Here is a 916-nt window from a genome sequence, read left to right as displayed (position 1 = left end):
GAAATGCCTGAGCCGGCAAAATCTGCTCCCAAGAAGGGTGCCAAGAAAGCCTTACCCAAACCTGCAGGCAGGGTGGGCGAGAAGCGCAGGAGGCTGAGAAAGGAGAGTTACTCCATCTACATCTACATCTACAAAGTGATGAAGCAGGTTCACCCCGACACCGGCATCTCCTCCAAGCCCATGAGCATCATGAACTCGTTCATGAACGATATTTTTGAGCGCATCGCGGGCGAGGCTTTCCGCCTGGCCCATTACAACAAGCGGTCGACCATCAGCTCCCGGGAGATCCAGACGGCCGTGCGCCTGCTGCCTCCTGGGGAGCTGGCCAAGCACGCCGTGTCGGAAGTACACGGCTGTGGTGGTGACCAAGTACACCAGTTCCGTGAAGCTGCACAGAGTGCTGACAAACCAAACCGAAAACGCAACGGCTCTTTTAAGAGCCACCCACAGTTTCCATTGAAAGAGTTATACGAATATGTAGACATTAAATTGCCGCAGAATTATTTTTGGTGATTTCTTTTAAGGTAGCGAATTCTAATTCTATTCGTGTTAATCAGAATTTGCGGTTCTGTTGCTAGGTGACTGTAACATCCGTTACCACTGTACTGACACGGAACCTTTACCGCCTTCCTCCCGGTAGGTTTACCTCCGTCGTTCATTGTAATCAGAGTGGACAATTACTGTTAATGGCTTAATTACCACAGGGAGTGCGGTTCATTAACTTCTGTCCCATTCTCTGTAACTACTCTGCATCAGGTTTCTTTTCGAGACCGCAGTAGTTGCACGGTTGTTTCACAGAACAACTTTTTAAGCTGCAGGCTCGACTGCGCCGCAGATTGTAGAGAGCGACCCGTCCATAACCCGATAATGTTCACACAATGACCGGCCGCTAACAGAAGCTGAGAACCGCTCTTAG

At 50.1% G+C, this 916-nt stretch overlaps 1 pseudogene; it reads left to right on the top strand.

Moving 5' to 3' along the window:
- On the top strand, positions 1-460 carry LOC127582317 (histone H2B 1/2-like; annotated as a pseudogene).
- The last annotated feature ends 456 nt before the right edge of the window (positions 461-916 follow it).

Source organism: Pristis pectinata, chromosome 23, assembly GCF_009764475.1.
Source record: "Pristis pectinata isolate sPriPec2 chromosome 23, sPriPec2.1.pri, whole genome shotgun sequence".
Lineage (NCBI taxonomy): Eukaryota > Metazoa > Chordata > Chondrichthyes > Rhinopristiformes > Pristidae > Pristis > Pristis pectinata.
This window is presented reverse-complemented; position numbering and strand designations above follow the sequence as displayed.